This window comes from Triticum urartu, chromosome 2A, assembly GCF_056163025.1.
Source record: "Triticum urartu cultivar PI428250 chromosome 2A, HENAU_Tu73, whole genome shotgun sequence".
NCBI classification, from domain to species: domain Eukaryota; kingdom Viridiplantae; phylum Streptophyta; class Magnoliopsida; order Poales; family Poaceae; genus Triticum; species Triticum urartu.
In genome coordinates, this window is record NC_141874.1 from 500738645 (window position 1) to 500760873 (window position 22229).

At 45.2% G+C, this 22229-nt stretch overlaps 1 pseudogene; it reads left to right on the top strand.

Annotated features, from left to right (window-relative positions):
• The first annotated feature begins 229 nt into the window (after positions 1 to 229).
• The window catches only part of LOC147985624 (uncharacterized), a 98785-nt pseudogene continuing 76785 nt past the window's right edge, over positions 230 to 22229 (top strand).

Consider the following 22229-nt stretch of genomic DNA (forward strand, 5'->3'; position numbering starts at 1 on the left):
CTTCTGGTCCCATTACCTGGCACCAGAAAGGCCAGTGCTGCTGAACAACTAGATGATGCAGTTGGCAGAGTTGCATAGGATGTCTGGTTTGGCCATGAAGGACATCATAGTCCGGCTATGGCCAGCCGAACCCATTTTGAGCAGCTACTCCGGCTTGGACAAGCGACTCAGCGACGCCCTGCCCTGAGTTGAAGCTGTGAAGCGCTCAGCGTGCATAGAGGGAGCGCAGATGGCCTTTGCCTGCATCAAGATGCATTGGGCAAAGATGAAGGCCGCCGCCGTGGTAGTTGAGGGTCCACCCGAGGGCAAGGACTACTGCAAGCCAGAGCAATACTTCGAGGATGTCCTGGAGGGTGCCCGTTTAATAGAGGGTCAATGCTTGAAGGATATTATGTTTGAATGAATGTGTCCGGGCTGCCCAGTCTTTGTGTTATGAAAAAGGCCTTTGAAATATACTTGTGCTTTTATTATTTTCCTCCTGTGCGGTGTATTTATTTTTGAAAGTTTGCCAGTCGTTGGTTCAGCACCCACGTAGATACTACGAGGGTGTTCGGAGTAGCACATGAGCACACTTGACCCAACGTCTTGGTCCGTAAAGGAGGTGTCAGTGCAGCGAACCAGGCAATCAGACTATGTGGCTTTATTACTTTCACTTGACCATAGGAATTTGACAATGGGACTATAGGCTAGCCCCTGGTGCTTGTTCGGCTATCCGAACATGGCTGCCTTAGGCGCGTGACTGGGTGGAGGCCAGTCCTTCATATAATACGGAAGAAATCGCAAAATATTTAGTAAGTCGCCGAACCGTTGACCAGCTCTCGCTATATCATGATAGTCGGTTTTCGGCTTTCTCTACTGAGGTGTTGGACCGGGCGAACCAGAAACACAATCGCAGTAGTTCTCCCTTTACTACCTTAGCCAAACAAGCGGAACGTAAGGTGGTAACCACAGGAGCCGGGCAACCCAACTATTGACCAAAGACATGATTCGGAGCCGATGCATATAATGCAGTATTTGTGACACCGAAGTATACTATAAAAGTGTTTGGACTTTTGTTTTTGAAAAATATATGTGGCTGAATAGAGCCCCTGGCAATTTATGCTGAGGTGTATATGTCAATCTGTCGTAAAGACGGAATACAGATTATGAAATAAGCAATACCGAATAAGGTTGGACAAAACTGTTTCGGCCATAGTTTGATTGATACGTCAAACGTGTTCTTACAGAGAATGCCATAATAATCAAGGCTATTTTACATGCCAAGGATTTGAGAACAAGGGAAATCTGTATAGATGTCCTAAAAAGGTGGTGTTGAAGATCCTTTGCACACCCTGCCGCACGTCTGCGCCGCTTTTCACCTTGGTGTAGGATCCTTTGAGAGGATCAATGATCGAGTATACAGAAGGGGCCTGGGAAAGGGCCCTTTGTACCACCGAAAATTGATTTGGGTTTTAGAGAACATGAAAAATAAAACAGAGAAAAAGAGAGAAAAAGGGAAGAATATGAAGGTCCGAATAGGGTCGAGCCGTATTGTGGACTTTGTCCTTAGTGTGCCTCCGTCCTTGCCAATGGTATTTTTAGTGCGTAGTTAGGTACACGTGGTACATATGCCGCGATTAGGTGGGGTTTTTGACGGAGGCCGAATTGCTAATCAAGTTCTGGATGAACCAAACTGTCGTTCTGCAGGGTAGAGCGGACTCGTTTGACAGCGTGTTGGGGCTTGATGGCCGATGAAGTATTCGTCTTGATAAGGCCACCCTGTACCTTCGATGCGAGGGCCACGGTATGCTCCTCAATATGGAGGGAGCGCTCCATGCTTCCATTGACTGTTATAACACCGCGTAGTCCGGGCATCTTAAGCTTTAGATAGGCATAGTGCGGGACTGCATTGAAACAGGCAAAAGCGGTTCGTTCGAGCAGTGCATGATAACCGCTGCGGAAGGGGATGATGTCGAAGATCAAATCTTCGCTTCGGAAGTTATACGGTGAGCTGAAGACTACCTCCAGCATTATTGATCCTGTGCAGCAGGCCTCTACGCCGGGTATTACTCCTTTAAAGGTGGTTTTAGTGGGCTTGATCCTTGATGGATCAATACCCATTTTACGGACAATGTCCTGATAAAGCAGGTTAAGACTCCTGCTGTCCTCCATGAGGACTCACGTGAGATGGAATTCGTCGATGATTGGATCGAGGACCAATGCTGTTGAACCTCCATGACGGATACTGGTCGGATGGTCCTTGCGGTCAAATGTGATCGGACAGGCCGACCATGGGTTGAATTTTGGGGGGACTGGCTCTATGGCGTAAATGTCCCTTACGGCGCGCTTGCGCTCCCTCTTAGGGATATGAGTGACGTAGATCATATTCATTGTTTTTACCTCAGTGGGGAATTTATTTTGCCCCCCTATGTTTTTTGGGCGAGGCTCATCGTCCTCCTCGCTAGGTGGCCCTTTCCCCTTATGTTCGGTGTTTAGCTTACTGGCCTGTTTAAAGACCCAACAATTCTGTTGGTATGAATGGCAGGCTTGTCAGGGGTGCCATTGATCTAGCAACGCCGATCGAGTATTCTGTCCAAACTGGATGGACCATCTTTGTTTGCTTTGAATGGCTTCTTCCGCTGACCGGGTTTAGAGCCACTGAATACGGTGTTAACCGCCGTGTCTTCGGTATCTTCATTGTTGCTTCGATGCTTGTGTTTGTTGCGTCATGGCCTACCGTTGCCATCTCTGGCTTCGGAGGTGCCAGGGTCGTTGGTGTTGTTGCTTCTACAAGCTAGCCAGCTATCTTCTCCCGTGCAAAAGCGGGTCATGAGTGCGGTAAGAGCTACCATGGACTTAGGTTTTTTCTTGGCTGAGCTGTCGGGCGAGCCATTCGTCACGGACACTATGTTTAAAGGCCGCCAGGGCTTCGGTGTTCGGACAATCGACAATTTGGTTCTTCTTAATTAAGAACCTGATCCAGAGTTTTCGGGCTGACTCTCCGAGCTGCTGGACTATATGACTGAGGTTCTCCATGGTCCAGAGTATTATTGTCTCCGGGTCTACTTGGCACAAACACTAATTAAAACATAAAACCTCAATCATAATAGAGGCTAGATAAATTATTTATTGCTAAACAGGAGCAAAAATCAAGGAATAAAAATAAAGTTGGGTTGTGTCGGTGTTAAAACCGGCGGATCTCGGGTAGGGGGTCCCGAACTGTGCGTCTAGGCCGGATGGTAACAGGAGGCAGGGGACACGATGTTTTACCCAGGTTCGGGCCCTCTTGATGGAGGTAAAACCCTACGTCCTGCTTGATTAATATTGATGATATGGGTAGTACAACAGTAGATCTACCACGAGATCAGAGAGGCTAAACCCTATAAGCTAGCCTATGGTACGATTGTATGTTATGGTTGTTGTCCTACAGACTAGAACCCTTCGGTTTATATAGACACCGGAGAGGGTTAGGGTTACACAAGGTCGGTTACAAAGGAGGAGATATCCATATCCGTATTGCCTATCTTGCCTTCCACGCCAAGTAGAGTCCCATCCGGACACGAGACAAAGTCTTCAATCTTGTATCTTCATAGTCTAACAGTCCGGCCAATGGAGATAGTCCGGCTGTCCAGAGACCCCCTAATCCAGGACTCCCTCAGTAGCCCCTGAACCAGGCTTCAATGACGATGAGTCCGGCGTGCAGTATTGTCTTCGGCATTGCAAGGCGGGTTCCTTCTCCGAATACATTACAGAGGAATTTGAATACGAGGATAGTGTACGGCCCTGCAAAATAAGTTCCACATTCCACCGTAGAGAGAATAATATTTTCACAGATCTAATTTGTTGGCTTGTTTTGGCAGCATGACGTTATGTCATGGTCCGGTGATTATTTGAACCGTTTCTTTTAACCAGCCCCGCGCATAATGCGAGGCAGTTTTTCGACACGTCTTGTTAAAGCAGAGATCGTGTCCCCTTATTACGGGATTCTCATTAATGCGGTCGTGGGTAACCCAACCGTGTCTAGGACTCCTAGATTATAGGCAAGTCCTAAACGGCTACGGAGAGGACGCTTGATATTCACCCTCTTTATAAAGGGACGAGGTTTTCGGTTTTTCTCTCTCGTGCTCAATCGAACTCTTCTCCCGCCTCGAGTTCTAACACCCAAAGCCCAGGTTAGGTGCTCTGGATCTTCAATCATGTCCGGATCCAGCCTTAAAGGCCGATGGATGCCCTCCTCCATTACGGAAGAGGACATTAAGACGTTGAGGGAGGCCAGATACCTGACGGCCGAGGTTTCGCATCGGCTGCCCGCTCGAGGGCAGATCGTCCCTACTCCTGAACCCAATGAGAACGTTGTGTTCGTCTCCCACTTCCTTCGAGGTCTAGGCCTCACTCTGGATCCTTTTGTCAGAGGTTTGATGTTCTATTACGGGCTAGATTTCCACGATCTAGCTCCGGACTCCTTTCTCCACGTCTCGACATTTATTGTCGTGTGTGAGGCCTTCCTTCGCGTTACCCCTCACTTCGGCCTGTGGCTCAAGACCTTTGAAGTAAAGCCGAAGATGATCGAGGGGCAGCATGCAGCGTGCGGAGGTGCATCAATAGGCAAGATGGCGGGAGCTCCATGGCCGAAAGGTTCCTTTCCAGAGGTGTCTGAATTATGGCAACAGGAGTGGTTTTATGTCACGGCTCCCAGAAGTGCCAAGTGGGCAGCTGCCCCCGCTTTCCGCTCGGGCCCCCCACTACAACTGATGTCATGGATTAGGAGAGGTCTGAGTTGGGTCCAGCCAAGGACGTGCCTATACTGCAAAGCCGCATCCGAGATCTCTTCAAGGGAGATTTTAATTTGGTTGTGTTAATAGAAGTTATGCTGGTTCGTCAAGTCCAGCCTTGCAGACGCCGCCCCCTTCGCTTGTGGGAGTTCAACCCAGAGGGACCGCGTGCCATTCAAAGTTTCCTCGGCCTGACGCACGAGGAGATGTACAAGTCATTCTTCGGACCTCAAGTAGAGTGTCCGGATATTACCGAGGACGTGGTCCTGAGCAGTAACCGCGCCGCCAAACAAGTAAGAAACCCTCTGGCCGAACACACTGTCTTTTATTCGTCACGAAGTTATTTCTGAGAGTTTGCTTTTTGACCAGGACTGGCTAACAAAGGCGAAGATGATTCGGTGTTTGGCCCCCCTCCCTGAGGGTTTGGAAAATCCGGTATTGGAAAAGATGCTCGAGGTCGCACCTTGCCCGGAGCCCTCGAAGGAAAGATACCGGGGGGGGGGGAAATATGGGCGGACGCGGGCCCCCATCACTGCCCATTCCAACCGAGGGAATGATCGTATCCACGAAGGAGGACAACCGGGGGAGGAAAAGGACCGCTTCCGAGGATCCGGAAGCCGAAGCCTCCAAACGGGAGAAGAAGTCTCCCATAGAGGGCCTACCTCGGGGGGTGCTTTTGCCGCACAAAGTCCATGGGGGGATCAGCCCTCCAATGAGTCATAAGTGATCCTAAATACTTCAATATTAAAGGTATGCTATCTTTTTTCTGAGAAAATAACCACCGCATATATCTTGCAGTTCAGGCCTTAGCCCCTCTCAGATGAGCTCGTCTTCGGGGGATCTTCTTCCAGAGATGATGGAGAGCAAAATGCCTCCTCCGGACTCCTCCGCTCAAGAAGCGGGTGACCCCGAAGTGTCGTCACGGAGGGCCTCTCCAGATCCGATGAGGCCAGAAGATAATCTCATAGATCCCCGAAGTCCCCAGCGTCCGGCTCCCGAAGAGAGCAGACAAAAGAGTCCGGCACCGTCTGGTGTGTGGTCGGACGTTCTGAGGGAGTTGGTGGGGCGAGCAGCCATCTCAGAAGAACACCGTATGATGATGGGTACGGTGATGGATAGAATCTCGTCTGCCGAAAGCGGATTACGTGAAGCCTTTATGAGTCTACTGACAGGCTTTGAGGTACGTGAGATAATATGTGATAGTACTGCACATGTTAGGTGTGCCCTGTGTAGATAGTAGCCCCTGAGACTCTGGTTGTCGTCGAGAATGGCGGCGAACAGAGGATCATATTCCCAGGCAATAACCAGACTGCCCTTATGTGCAGGTGGTGGAAGCTCCGGTGGCTAGCCGGACTAGTGAGTTTGCCAAATTAAAATGGCAACTGGATGCGGCAGACGCCGACCTCGAGCTTGTTAACAAGAGGCTTGACGAGGCACGGGGTAAGTGTTATTATATGGTGAACGTCACATAGTAAGAGCAGCATGATGCCAGTATCTTTAATATGTTGTGACTGCAGATGGAGCTGCCACCGTGGAAACCTTGCGGGCAGAACTTGCCCGAGCCAAGGAACAAGTAAGGATTAGTAATGCCGCTGCTTTGAAGGCGGCCGAAGAATTGAAAGCCGAGAAGGCCACACATTGCGAGAGCCAAGAGAAGATGGCCAAGATGGCCGTAGAATTAAAAGACACTGCCGACCATTGCCGGGTCCTTGAAAAAGAAAACCGAGCGAAGGCAACAGACCTTGAGAAGGCCACGGCGGCGGACAAAGACACCCGTTCTGCTATGAGACCGAAGAAGGAGGAGCTGTGGGAAGCCGGGGATATTGCGGCTGGGAAACCCTTCATGTTACGGAGGAAGTTCGGAGATCCACGGTATGCCCCTCTGGATCGGCTGTGGAGTTCGGCAGATGCGTATATGGATTTGGCGGCGAGCGCTGCCGATGCGGCCATGTACTTCCAGGGTCAAACAGATCGTGAAGTGGACAAGCTGTTCTGGTCGCAATTCCACGTTCCAGAGCGTCCGCTTTCATTAACTGACTAGCTTGTCGAATGGGCCGAACTGAATAGGTTGTCCGGACTTGCCATGAGGTATGTTGTGGATCAGCTATGGCCGGAAAAGCCAAAGCCGAACAGCTATTTCAGCTTAGTGCAGTAGTTCCTTGGTGCGGTGCCGCGCATTAATGCGATGAAGAGGTCGGCGTGCATAGAAGGCTCGCGGATGGCCCTTGCCCGTGTTAAAGCATACTGGGCGGAGATGGACGCTACCACTGTTGCGGCGCAGGGTTCGGCCATAGGTCGGGTGGCTGCCGAGCACTATTTCAAGGAGGTTCTCAAGGGTGCTCGTTTGATAGAGGCCAAGTGCTCGAAGAACATTATGTTTGAGTGATATGTATTCTCATTGTAAGCATAATGCTTTTATGAAGTTTTTATAAGGCTATGTTTATACTTTTGCCCGAAAGTAGTATGATGCCTCCTGTGCGGCCGTTTATGTGTACATGTGTATAACCTGAAAGATTGCAGCCGTCGGCTTCAACCCCCACGCATATAATGCGGAGGTGCTCGCAAAAAACGCGTGTTCACACTTAACCCAACATCTTGGTCCTATTAAGGAGGTGGTAGCGTAGCGAGCGAGGGAACCGGACTATAATGCTTTAACACTTTCACTTAGCCATAGGAGTTTGACAGTGGGGCTACTAGATAGCCCCTGGTGGTTCCGCACTCTCCCGATCGCGGGGTGCGTACATGGCTGGCCGGAAAATGGCCCTTCGTTAAGGCGGAGGAATTCTAACATTCCGATAGGTCATCGAGTGGTTGACCAGTCTCACGCTATATCATGACAGTCAGTTTTCAGCTTTCTCTACTGAGGTGCTCGTCCGGATGAACCAGGGCACAATCGCAGTAGTTCTCCTGGTGCTACCTTAGCCGGTAAAGCGGAACGTAAGGCACCAAAACACAGGAGCCGGGCAAACCCAACATTTGACCAAAGACAATGATTCGGAGTTGATGCATATAAGGCCAAACTCGCGACGCCGAACACTCCCTATGGTATTCGGTCTTTATGGTATAAACCGGGCCTAAATAGTGCCCTTCGTAAGAAGCCCCTTGTGTCCAGGTACGTGCATTGTTCTGACGTGGCCACATGCCAAGACGTCAGCATCCTTCTCAATTGTGCTGAGAATTCGGTGGATATGTATCAACAAGAGACAGTAAAAAAGGTTTACGCAGGGTCTTAATCTAAAAAGAATCCTTGGAGCGGGTCCCTGCTACACGTCTGCGCCTGTGTCTCCGTTGTGCCGTATCCTGGACGGGTGTAGCACGATGATCATCTGTAAAAGAGAGGAACTTAGGTGAAAAAGTTGTCGTGCGAAAAGATAGTTTTTAAAGAAACCATATATAATTGAAGATGAGTAAAAATTGCCACTTGTCTGCGCGCGTTGAGCCCCATGTATTTGTAATAGGGGTGTGACCATTGATCCGGTATAAATTATATATAGCGGCGCCGGACTCGACTAACTGTGTTCGAGGTCTTGACGACCTGTTAAATGCTTTAGTTGGTGAGGCCGTTTTTAGTGTGCGGCTGCCAAGGCAGCCGCACTCTCTTTGGCGCGCAAAGATCGCTTAATACTTCCGTTTACGGTATGATGTCGCGTGGACTGGGCATCTTGAGTGTGAGGGAAGCATAGTGCGGTATTGCATTAAAGCGAGCGAAAGCTTCGCGTCCGAGTAGTGCTTGATAGCCACTTTGGAACGGAGCGATGTGGAAGGTTAAATGTTCGCTACGGAAGTTATCGGGGAAGCCGAATATAACTTTTAGTAGCAGGGAGCCTGTGCAATGAGCCACTGGGCCTGGCGTTACTCCTTTAAAGGTAGTATTGCTATGGCAAATTTTTGTTGGGTCTATCCCCATTTCGCGGATTGTATCCTGATATATCAGGTTTAGACTGCTGCCACCGTCCATCAGGACTCGTGTGAAGTAGCATCCGTCAATTATTGGGTCTAATACCAGGGCAGCCCATCCTGCACGCCGGATGCTTGCTGAGTAATCACGATGGTCGAAAGTGATCGGTTGAGACGACCAGTGGCAGGACTCCGCGGTGATAGGCCCTTGGGCATACTTTTCTAGGACTGCCGTTTTGTTTCTTCCCTTGATCACGTGTAACACGTTTACTGTTTTGACTTCTGGGGGAAATTTCTTTTGTTCCCTAGTGTCTTTCTTGAGAGGCTCATCCTCATCTTCGCTTGGTGTACGGCGTTGAGCTTGCCGGACTGCTTGAAGACCCAACATTCTCTGTGGGTATGATTAGCAGGTTTACCAGGGGTGCTATGGATCAGACATATTTGGTCTAGAATTTTGTTTCGGTTGGACAGTTCGTCTCTGGCGCCTTTAGAGGGCGGCTTTTGCTGACCTGGCCGAGAGCTTTTGAATCCGGCGTTTACTGCCGTGCTCTTCGTGCTGTCTTCTTTATTCCGGCATTTGTTATTGCTGTTGCGCCGTGATTTCCCGTTTCCATCTCTAACTTCAGATGTACTGGGGTCGCTGGTGCTGCATCTGGCTAGCCAGCTGTCCTCACCCACACAAAAGCGGGTCATGAGGCTTGTTAATGCTGCCATTGTTCTCGGTTTTTCTTGGCTGAGGTGTCTGGCAAGCCATTCGTCACGGACGCTATGCTTAAAAGCTGCCAAGGCTTCGGCGTCCGGACAGTCGACAATTTGGTTCTTTTTAGTAAGGAACATGTTCCAAAGTTTTCCGGCTGACTCTCCGGGCTGTTGAATTATATGACTCAAATCGTCCGCGTCGGGAGGTCGGACATAAGTCCCTTGAAAATTTGCCCGAAAAGCATCTTCGAGCTCTTCCCAGCTTCCAATGGAGTTTTCGGGGAGGCCTTTAAGCCAGTGAAGAGCTGGCCCTTTGAGCTTGAGGGGTAAGTACTTGATGGCGTGGAGATCATCTCCTCGAGCTATATGGATATGGAGGATATAGTCCTCAATCCAGACCCCAGGGTCGGTTGTTCCGTCATATGCCTCTATGTTTACGGGTTTGAATCCCTCTGGAAATTCGTGGTCCAGCACCTCATCGGTGAAACATAGGGGGTGTGCGGCACCCCTGTATCTGGGTGTACCGCATTGTTCGGATGCTTGTTGTGTTACATTGTATGCCGGGGCGCGCTTGCGTGGTCCATAGATGGATCTGGTTGCGCCGTCCTTTTGGTGCAAGCCCTCGCGTGAATCGCGTATTGTCTTGTGAGTGGCATTGTTTGCCGCTCTATGATGGCCGTGAGGTTGTCAATCCGGCCAGGTGGCTGTTTTGATTTTTGGTTGTGGGGGTCTGAGGCCTCCTCATCGAATTCAGGTAGCAACTTCCGCTTTGGGTAGCTCTTGGTGGGGCGATTGTCGTCGTACTTCGCTGCTGTGTTGAGTACTTTACTCCATTTGATTTGGAGGGTGTCCTGCGCATCCTTGAGCCTTTGCTTCTACTTTTTCAGACTCCTCGTGGTGGCAACAAGCCTTTGACGGGCATTCTGCTGCTCCGGGTGCCTGTCCGGCGTTATGTCGTCCGTACTATTATCTTTGACAGAATTGGTTTGTTCGGTTTGATTCTTCGTATTGCCGTGGTCCGGCAGTGGTTTGCCCTGCTCCAACGCTGGGTCTGTATGATCGTTATTTCTGCCGAGGCGGGATTTGGGGTGGCGCTTACGCCGCCGCTTTGACTGCTTCTCGAGGGAACAAGCCTTCGGTGCGTCCTTTCGTTCCTCGTCCTCGTCTTCTATTGGTGTGTCCACCATGTATACTTCATATGATGAAGTGGACGTCCAGCGCCCTATGGGCAGTGGTTCCTATTCGCCTCCCGCATCGTCGTCCATAGCGTCGATGTCTTCGGAGTCGAAGTCGAGCATGTTGGTTGAGTCCTCGACAGTGGCTATTAAGTTGGTGGTGGGTGGGCGTCGAATTTCTTCGTCGTCCGCATCCCAATCCCGTTGGCCATAATTCGGCCAGGGCTCTCCTGACAAAGAGAGAGACCTTAGTGAATTCAGAATGTCGCCGAAGGGCGGTGAATTCCATGATCGACGCCCAATCGGATTCGATTGGCAGGGGCGCGGGCGGTTCGGAGTCAGAAAAAGAGTCCGGCACCTTGGAGTCACGGGCTTCGCAGAGGGTTAGGCTGGTGTTTGGCTCGATCGCCGTTGAGACTGCAGCCCCTGAGGCGGTGTCTAACCACCCGTCCTCGTTTGGCACAGTTGGCTCCGAGCTAAAAGTCGGAGCTGATGTGGGCGCGGCCTCTGAGGTACTGTTCGGCGGCAGAGCTAGGTCATACCGATCGCGACAGTGCGGCGCGCCCGGCTGTGGATCGAATCCGTCAAAGATCAAGTCTCCGCGGATGCCGGCCGTGTAGTTCAAAGTTCCAAATCTGACCTGACGGCCAGGGGCGTAGCTTTCAATCTGCTCCAGATGGCCAAGCGAGTTAGCCCGCAGTGCAAAGCCGCCGAATACGAAGATCTGTCCGGGGAGAGAAGTCTCACCCTGGACCGCATTGCTATCGATGATAGTAGGAGCCATCAAGCCTAACAGTGACGACACAGAGGAACTCTCAATGAAAGCACCAATGTCGGTGTCAAAACCGGCGGATCTCGGGTAGGGGGTCCCGAACTGTGCATCTAGGCCGAATGGTAGCAGGAGGCAGGGGACACGATGTTTTACCCAGGTTCAGGCCCTCTTGATGGAGATAAAACCCTATGTCCTGCTTGATTAATATTGATGATATGGGTAGTACAAGAGTAGATCTACCACGAGATCAGAGAGGCTAAACCCTATAAGCTAGCCTATGGTATGATTGTATGTTATGGTTGTTGTCCTATGGACTAGAACCCTTCGGATTATATAGACACCGGAGAGGGTTAGGGTTACACAAGGTCGGTTACAAAGGAAGAGATATCCATATCCGTATTGCCTAGCTTGCCTTCCACGCCAAGCAGAGTCCCATCCGGACGCGAGACGAAGTCTTCAATCTTGTATCTTCATAGTCTAACAGTTCAGCCAATGGAGATAGTCCGGCTGTCTGGAGACCCCCTAATCCAGGACTCCCTCAGGTTGCCTCCCAACAAGCGGTATCGTTTAACGCCCCTAGCTAGGCATGATGATTTCAATGATGCTCACATAAAAGAGAAGAATTGTAACACAAAAAGAGAATCATGAAGAATATGGCTAGCACATTTAGGTCTAACCCACTTCCTATGCAAAGAGATTTTGTGAGCAAACAACTTGTGGGAACAAGAATCAACTTGCATAGGAAGGTAAAACAAGGATAACTTCAAGATTTTCAATACATAGAGAGGAAACTCGATATTATTGCTACTTGCTACCTCTTGAGCACTGCGTTGGTTTGCCCCGAAGAGGAAGGGATGATGCAGAAAAGTAGCGTAAGTATTTCCCTCAGTTTTTGAGAACCAAGGTATCAATCCAATAGGAGGCTACGCGCGAGTCCCTCGTACCTGCACAAAACAAATAAATCCTCGCAACCAACGCAAATAGTGGTTGTCAATCCCTATAAGGCCACTTACGAGAGTGAGATCTGATAGATATGATAAGATAATATTTTTGGTATTTTTATGATAAAGATGCGAAGTAAAATAAAGGCAAAGTAAATAGCAAAGGAAATAACTAACTAGTAGGAGATTAATATGAAAAAGATAGACCCGGGGGGCATAGGTTTCACTAGTGGCTTCTCTCGAGAGCATAAGTATTCCATGGTGGGTGAACAAATTATTGTTGAGCAATTGACAAAATTGAGCATAGTTATGAGAATATCTAGGTATGATCATGTGTATAGGCATCACGTCCGAGACAAGTAGACCAACTCCTGCCTGCATCTACTACTATTACTCCACTCATCGACCGCTATCTAGCATGCATCTAGAGTATTAAGTTAAAAATAGAGTAATGCCTTACGCAAGATGACATGATGTAGAGGGATAGACTCATGCAATATGAAGAAAACCCATCTTGTTATACTCGATGGCAACAATACAATACGTGCCTTGCTGCCCCTACTTTCACTGGGAAAGGACACCACAAGATTGAACCCAAAGCTAAGCACTTCTCCCATTGCAAGAAAGATCAATCTAGTAGGCCAAACCAAACTGATAATTCGAAGAGACTTGCAAAGATAACCAATCATACATAAAAGAATTCAGAGAAGATTCAAATATTATTCATAGATAGACTTGATCATAAACCCACTATTCATCGGTCTCAACAAACACACCGCAAAAAGAAGATTACATCGAATAGTTTTCCACAAGAGGTGGGGAGAACATTGTATTGAGATCCAAAAAGAGAGAAGAAGCCATCTAGATACTAACTATGGACCCGTAGGTCTGAGGTAAACTACTCACACTTCATCGGAGGGGCTATGGTGTTGATGTAGAAGCCCTCCGTGATCGATGCCCCCTCCGGCGGAGCTCCGGAACAGGCCCCAAGATGGGATCTCGTAGATATAGAAAGTTACGACGATGGAATTAGGGTTTTGGCTCCGTTTTTGATCGTTTGGGGGTACGTGGACATATATAGGAGGAAGGAGTACGTCGGTGGAGCAACAGGGGGGCCACGTGGGTGGAGGGCGCGCCTGGGGGGGGGGGGGTAGGCGCGCCCCCTACCTTGTGGCCTCTGTTTCCTTTCTTGACGTAGGGTCCAAGTCTCTCTGGTCTTGTTCGTTGAGAAAATCACGTTCCCGAAGGTTTCATTCCGTTTGGACTCCGTTTAATATTCCTTTTCTTCGAAACCCTAAAACAGGCAAAAACAACAATTCTGGGCTGGGCCTCCGGTTAATACGTTAGTCCCAAAAATAATATAAAAGTGGATAATAAAGCCAAATAATGTCCCAAACAGTAGATAATATAGCATGGAGCAATCAAAAATTATAGATACGTTGGAGACGTATCAAGCATCCCCAAGCTTAATTCCTGCTCGTCCTCAAGTTGGTAAATGATAAAAACAGAATTATTGATGCAGAGTGCTACTTGGCATAATTTTAATGTAATTCTTCTTAATTGTGGTATGAATATTCAGATCCGAAAGATTCAAGAAAAAAGGTCATATTGACATAAAAATAATAATACTTCAAGCATACTAACAAAGCAATTATGTCTTTCTCAAAATAACATGGCTAAAGAAAGTTATCCCTACAAAATCATATAGTCTGGCTATGCTCTATCTTCACCACCTAAAATATTTAAATCATGTACAACCCCGATGACAAGCCAAGCAATTGTTTCATACTTTTGACATTCTCAAAACTTTTTCAATCTTCACGCAATACATGAGCGTGAGCCATGGATATAACACTATAGGTGGAATAGAGTGGTGGTTGTGGAGAAGACAAAAAGGGAGAAGATAGTCTCACATCAACTAGGCATATCAATGGGCTATGGAGATGCCCATCAATAGATATATGTGAGTGAGTAGGGATTGCCATGCAACGGATGCACTAGAGCTATAAGTATATTAAAGCTCAAAAAGAAACTAAGCGGGTGCGCATCCAACTTGCTTGCTCATGAAGACCTAGGGCAATTTGAGGAAGCCCATCATTGGAATATACAAGCCAAGTTCTATAATGAAATATTGCCACTAGTATATGAAAGTGATAACATGAGAGACTCTCTAGTATGAAGATCATGGTGCTACTTTGAAGCACAAGTGTGGTAAAAGGATAGTAACATTGTCCCTTCTCTCTTTTTCTCTCATTTTTTTATTTTTTTATTTGGGCCTTTTCTCTTTTTTATGGCCTCCTTTCTTTCTCTTTTTTTATTTGGGCTTCTTTGGCCTCTTTTTATTTTTCGTCCGGAGTCTCATCCCGACTTGTGGGGGAATCATAGTCTCCATCATCCTTTCCTCACTGGGACAATGCTCTAATAATGATGATCATCACACTTTTATTTTTCTTACAACTCAACAATTACAACTCGATACTTAGAACAAAATATGACTCTATATGAATGCCTCCGGCGGTGTACCGGGATATGCAATGACGCATGAGTGACACGTATGAAAGAATTATGAATGGCCACAAATACGATGTCGACTACATGGTTTTGCTAAGCAATATGACAATGATGGAGTCTGTCATAATAAACGGAACGGTGGAAAGTTGCATGGCAATATATCTCAGAAGGGCTATGGAAATGCCATAATAGGTAGGTATGGTGGCTGTTTTGAGGAAGGTGTATGGTGGGTGTATGATACCGGCGAAAGGTGCGCGGTATTAGAGAGGCTAGCAAAGGTGGAAGGGTGAGAGTGCGTATAATCCATGGACTCAACATTAGTCATAAATAACTCATATACTTATTGCAAAAATCTACAAGTCATCAAAGCAAAGTATTACCTGCATGATCCTAGGGGGGTAGATTGGTAGGAAAAGACCATCGCTCGTCCCCGACCGCCACTCATAAGGAAGGCAATCAAAAAATAAATCATGCTCCGACTTCATCACATAATGGTTCACCATAGATGCATGCTATGGGAATCACAAGCTTCAACACAAGTATTTCTCAAATTCACAACTACTCAACTAGCACAACTTTAATATCACCATCTTTATATCTCAAAACAATTATCAAGTATCAAACTTATCATAGTATTCAACACACTCATAGGAAAGTTTTATTATTAATCTTTTATACCAAGCATATTAGGATTTTAAGAAAATTACCATGTTATTAATATTCTCAAAATAATCTAAGTGAAGCATGAGAGATCAATAGTTCCTATAAAACAAATCCACCACCGTGCTCTAAAAGATATAAGTGAAGTGCTAGAGCAAAATTATATAACTCAAAAGATATAAGCGAAGCACATAGAGTATTCTTACAAATTCCAAATCATGTATGGATCTCTCGAAAGGTGTGTACAGCAAGGATTATGGTGGTAAACTAACAAGCAAAGACTCAAATAATACAAGACGCTCCAAGGAAAACACATATCATGTGGCGAATAAAAATATAGCTCCAAGTAAAGTTACCGATAGAAGTAGACGAAAGAGGGGATGCCTTCCGGGGCATCCCCAAGCTTTGGCTTTTAGGTGTCCTTAGATTATCTTGGGGGTGCCATGGCCATCCCCAAGCTTAGGCTCTTGCCACTCGTTGTTCCATAATCCATCAAATCTTTACCCAAAACTTGAAAACTTCACAACACAAAACTTAAAGTAGAAAATCTCGTGAGCTCCGTTAGCGAAAGAAAATAAAAGACCACTTCAAGGTACTGTAATGAACTCATTATTTATTTATATTTGTGTTATAGTTACTGTATTCCAACTTCTCTATGGTTTATAAACTATTTTACTAGCCATAGATTCATCAAAATAAGCAAACAACACACGAAAAACAGAATCTGTCAAAAACAGAACAGTCTGTAGTAATCTGTAGCTAGCGCAAGATCTGGAACCCCCAAAATTCTAAAATAAAATTCTGGACGTGGGGAATTTACCTATTAATCATCTGCAAAAAGAATTAATTAAATATCTCTCTCCAAATAAAAATGACAGCAGTTCTCGTGAGCGCTAAAGTTTCTGTTTTTTACAGCAAGTTCAACAAGACTTTCCCCAAGTCTTCCCAACGGTTCTACTTGGAACAAACACTAATTAAACACAAAAACACAACCAAAACAGAGGCTAGATAAATTATTTATTACTAAACAGGAGCAAAAAGAAAGGAATAAAAATAAAATTGGGTTGCCTCCCAACAAGCGCTATCGTTTAACGCCCCTAGCTAGGCATAACAAGCAAGAATAGATCTAGGTATTGCCATCTTTGGTAGGCAATCCATAAGTGGCTCTCATAATAGATTCATAAGGTAATTTAATTTTCTTTCTAGGAAAGTGTTCCATGCCTTTCCTTAATGGAAATTGGAATCTAATATTTCCTTCCTTCATATCAATAATTGCACCAATCGTTCTAAGGAAAGGTCTACCAAGAATAATAGGACATGAAGGATTGCAATCTATGTCAAGAACAATAATATATACGGGCACATAATTCATATTTGCAACAATAAGAACATCATTAATTCTTCCCATAGGTTTCTTAATAGTGGAATCCGCAAGGTGCAAGTTTAGAGAGCAATCATCAAAATCACGGAAACCTAACAAATCACACAAAGTCTTTGGAATCGTGGAAACACTAGCACCCAAATCACATAAAGCATAGCATTCATGATCTTTAATTTTAATTTTAATAGTTGGTTCCCACTCATCATAAATTTTTCTAGGGATAGAAACTTTCGATTCAAGTTTTTCTTCATAAGATTGTATCAAGGCATCAACGATATGTTTAGTAAACGCTTTATTTTGACTATAAGCGTGAGGAGAATTTAGCATGGATTGCAACAAGGAAATACAATCAATCAAAGAGAAATTTTCATAGTTAAATTCCTTGAAATCCATAATAATGGTTTAGCAACATCTAGGGTTTTAATTTCTTCAATCCCACTTTTATCAAATTTAGCATCAAGATCAACAAATTCCAAATTCTTGGAACGCCTTCTAGGTAAAGGTGGATCATATTCAGTCCCATCATTATCAAGATTCATATTGCAAAACAAAGATTTAATATGGTACACATCAATAACTTTTAGATCTTCATCTTTATTTTCATAGGAACTAGAAGAACACACTCTTATAAAGGCATCTTTCTTAGCACGCATCCTAGCGGTTCTTTCTTTGCACTCATCAATGGAAATTATCATGGCTTTGAGAGACTCATTGATATCATGCTTAGGTGGAATAGATTTAAGTTTCAAAGAATCAACATCAAGAGCAATTCTATCAACATTCCTAGCCAAATCATCAATCTTAAGCAATTTTTCTTCAATCATAGCATTAAAATTCTTTTGCGAAGTAATAAAATCTTTAATATTCGATTCAAAATCAGAGGGCATCGTATTATAATTTCCATAAGAATTGTTGTAGGAATTACCATAATCATTAGAGGGATTACTAGGATAAGGCCTAGGATTAAAATTTCCTCTATACGCGTTGTTACCAAAATTGTTCCTACCAACAAAATTCACATCCATAGATTCATTATTATTCTCAATTAAAGTAGACAAGGGCATATCATTAGGATCATAAGAAACACTCTTATTAGCAAATAATTTCATAAGTTCATCCATCTTTCCACTCAAAACATTAATTTCTTCTATCGCATTCACCTTTTTATTAGTAGATCTTTCAGTGTGCCATTGACAATAATTAACCATAATATTATCTAGGAGTTTAGTAGCTTCTCCTAAAGTGATCTCCATAAAAGTGCCTCCCGCGGCCGAATCTAAAAGATTTCTAGAAGCAAAATTCAATCTGGCATAAAAATTCTGAACAATCATCCACAAATTTAAACCATGAGTAGGGCAATTACGTATCATTAATTTCATTCTCTCCCAAGCTTGTGCAACATATTCATGATCAAGTTGCTTAAAATTCATAATATCGTTTCTAAGAGAGCTGATCTTAGCGGGAGGAAAATACTTAGAGATAAAAGCACCTTCGCACTTGTTCCATGAATCAATACTATTTTTAGGCAAAGACGAAAACCAAGCTTTAGCATGATTTCTAAGCGAAAAAGGAAATAGCTTCAATTTAACAATATCATTATCCACATCTTTCTTCTTTTGCATGTCACACAAATCAACGAAGCTATTTAGATGGGTAGCGCCATCTTCACTAGGAAGGCCGGAAAACGGATCTTTCATGACAAGATTCAGCAAAGCAGCATTAATTTCACAAGATTCAGCATCGTTAAGAGGAGAAATTGGAGTGCTAATAAAATCATTGTTGTTGGTATTGGTGAAGTCACACAATTTAATATTATCTTGAGCCATCGTGACAAGCAAGCAAACTAACACACAAGCAAACAAAAAGCAAGCAGGCAAAAGGAGGCAAATAGGGAAAGAGAGGGAGGATAGAGAGAGAGGGCGAATAAAATGGCAAGGGTGAAGTGGGGGAAAGGAAAATGAGAGGCAAATGACAAATAATGTAATGCGGGAGATAAGGGTTTGTGATGGGTACTTGGTATGTTGACTTTTGCGTAGACCTCCTCGGCAACGGCGCGAGAAATCCTTCTTGCTACCTCTTGAGCACTGCGTTGGTTTTCCCCGAAGAGGAAGGGATGATGCAGCAAAGTAGCGTAAGTATTTCCCTCAGTTTTTGAGAATCAAGGTATCAATCCAGTAGGAGGCTACCCGCGAGTTCCTCGTACCTGCACAAAACGAATAAATCCTCGCAACCAACGCAAATAGGGGTTGTCAATCCCTATAAGGCCACTTACGAGAGTGAGATCTGATAGATATGATAAGATAATATTTTTGGTATTTTTATGATAAAGATGCAAAGTAAAATAAAGGCATAGTAAATAGCAAAGGAAATAACAAAGTAGTAGGAGATTAATATGATAAAGATAGACCCGAGGGCCATAGGTTTCACTAGTGGCTTCTCTCGAGAACATAAGTATTCTACGGTGGGTGAACAAATTACTATTGAGCAATTGACAGAATTGAGCATAGTTATGAGAATATCTAGGTATGATCATGTATATAGGCATCACGTCCGAGACAAGTAGACCGACTCCTGCCTGCATCTACTACTATTACATAAAATTTTCTTCTAGATCAATATCGAGGAATTTCTCAAGGTTATATTCTGGAATATGCTTAGTTATACATTTCATTTCTTCATAATGCAAAAGCAAACTAAGTTCATTATGATGTGTAAGGGAAATCAAATCATCACAATTTTTGGACACGATACGATCATGGAACAATTTGCATCGGAGATTTAAATGACCATGTTCATTGCAAAGTTCACAAGTATGGTGAAGAAATTTTAAATTTCAGCACAAACATTTAGCCTCTCTTGCAACCATTTAGTTTCCAAATACTTATGCCTCTTGCAAAATCTATTTTCCCTAATTGGTGTGTACTTGCAGGCTCTTTATATTCCACAAAAGTTAACATGCTTATAAGAAACATTTTCATCATGACTAGTGCAATCATCATTAGTACTATGGATATTCAAGGAGTTCATACTAACAACATTGCAATCATGCTCATCATTCAAAGATTTAGTGCCAAACATTTTATAGACTTCTTCTTCTAGCATTTGAGCACAATTTTCCTTTCCATCATTCTCACGAAAGATATTAAAAAGATGAAGCGTATGAGGCAAACTCAATTCCATTTTTTTTGTAGTTTTCTTTTATAAACTAAACTAGTGCTAAACAAGAAACAAAAAGATTTGATTGCAAGATCTAAAGATATACCTTCAAGCGCTAACCTCCCCGGCAACGGCGCCAGAAAAGAGCTTGATGTCTACTACACAACCTTCTTGTAGACGTTGTTGGGCCTCCAAGTGCAGAGGTTTGTAGGACAGTAGAAAATTTCCTTCAAGTGGATGACCTAAGGTTTATAAATCCGTGAGAGGCATAGGATGAAAATGGTCTCTCTCAAACAACCCTGCAACCAAATAACAAAGAGTCTCTGTAACGCCCTCGATGCGGCTATATCTCCTACGTGTCGAAGCACGACTTAGAGGCATAACCGCATTGAAAGCAATGTCGCAAGTAAGGTAATCTTCACAACAACCCATATAAATAGATAAAAGGGGAAAAGGTACATAGTTGGCTTACACTCGCCACGTCACGCAAATACATGAATAACAATACAATCATCCAATACACTCATGGTCCGACTACGGTACCAAAATAAAGATCAACCCCCACATCCGACAAAGTCCCCGATCGCCCCAACTGGGCACCACTACTGATCATCTGGGAAAGACACATAGTAATGACGAGAGTCTTCATCGAACTCCCACTTGAGCTCAAGCGCATCGTCTGGAGCGGTATCATCGGTCCCTGCATCTGGTTTTGGAAGTAAACTATGAGTCACGGGGACTCAACAATCTCACACCCTCGCGATCAAGACTATTTAAGCTTATAGGTAAGGCAAGGTATGATGTGGAGCTGCAGCAAGCGACTAGCATATATGGTGGCTAACCTGCTCGCAAAAGAGAGCAAGAATAGAAGGCAAAAGCACGGTCGAACAACTATGATCAAGAAGTGATCCTAAAACAACCAACGTCAAGCATAACTCCAACATCGTGTTCACTTCCCGGACTCCGCCGAGAAGAGACCATCACGGTTACACACGCGGTTGATTCATTTTAATTAAGTTAAGTTTCATGTTATCTACAAGCGGACATTAACAAATTCCCATCTGCCCATAACCGCGGGCACGGCTTTCGAAAGTTCAAATCCCTGCAGGGGAGTCCCAACTTAGCCCATCACAAGCTCTCATGGTCAATGAAGGATATTCCTTCTCGCGAGACATTCCGATCAGACTCGGCATCCCGGTTACAAGACATCCTCGACAATGGTAAAACTAAACCAGCAACACCGCCCGAATGTGTAGACAAATCCCAATAGGAGCTGCACATATCTCGTTCTCAGGGCACACTCAGATGAGCCAGACGTCGGGTAGGCCAGCCCAGAGTTGCCCCTGGTAGCCCCGGACATCGCTCCGTTGGACCAACACTTAGAGAAGCACTGGCCCGCGGGGTTTAAAATAAAGATGACCCTTGAGTCCGCGAAACCCAAGGGAAAAAGGCTAGGTGGCGAATGGTAAAACCAATGTTGGGCATTGCTGGAAGAGTTTTATTCAAGGCGAACTGTCAAGGGGTTCCATTATGACCCAACCGCGTAAGGAACGCAAAAATCCGAGAACATAACACCGATATGACGGAAACTAGGGCGGCAAGAGTGGAACAAAACACTAGGCAAAAGGCCGAGCCTTCCACCCTTTACCAAGTATATAGGTGCATTAAGATAACGAGTTAATATAGTGATATCCCAACAATAAACAATGTTCCAACAAGGAACGATCTCCAATCTTCGCCTGCAACTAGCCACGCTATAAGAGGGGCTGAGCAAAGCGGTAACATAGCCAAACAACGGTTTGCTAAGACATGTTGGGTTAGAGGTTTGACATGGAAATTTGGGAGGCATGATAAGCAAGTGGTATGTATCGTAGCATAGGCATAGCAAAAGAGCGATCATCTAGCAAGCAAAGATAGAAGTGATTTCGAGGGTATGGTCATCTTGCCTGCAAAGTTCTCAGAGTTGACTTGATCCTCGTAAGCGAACTCAATGGGCTCCTCGTTCACGAAATCGTCTCCTGGCTCTACCCAAACAAGAACAACAAGCAAACGGAACACAATCAACCACGGGCAATGCTCAACCAATATGATGCAAACATGGTATGATATGCGGGATGCGATATGCGATGCATATGCAAGATTTGACAAGGTATGATTGAACCTGGCCTCAACTTGGAAATCCAAGAGTGCCACTAGAAAGGTGAGGTGATTTCGGTTGAAATCGATATAAAGATCACCGGAATCAGATGCACGGTTTGGAAATGGCAAGCAAAACAAATATGGCAC